Raw genomic sequence first — 391 nt, forward strand, 5'->3', positions numbered from 1 at the left:
CAAAGGAGACTATGTGAGAGTCCAGCGATTTAACCATTACACCGACTGCTGACCCCCTGAACCTAATAGTATTTTTGAAAAGCACTTAACACTTTCTCTAGGAGACACCTGGAACCAGTTCTAGGACACTCATCCCATGTCACATTTCCCTTGTTATTCACTACCATTCATTTATTCACTTGAAACTGAGATTCGGGGACCTACAGTTACTTTAACCTCCATATTGTTATTTTCTTCAGGAGGTTTAAAAATGTTTTGAGTTCTTCAAATGGACTTTGTGTCCAAGAAATGGTATCAGGAAAGAGACACTGGATTTCCTCCCTATGTGCATACTGCAATTGGAACTTTCTCAGCAGGGCCAGCATCACGTTCATCTGGGGAAATGCCTGCT

This window comes from Tupaia chinensis, unplaced genomic scaffold, assembly GCF_000334495.1.
Source record: "Tupaia chinensis unplaced genomic scaffold, TupChi_1.0 Scaffold147980_1, whole genome shotgun sequence".
Lineage (NCBI taxonomy): Eukaryota > Metazoa > Chordata > Mammalia > Scandentia > Tupaiidae > Tupaia > Tupaia belangeri.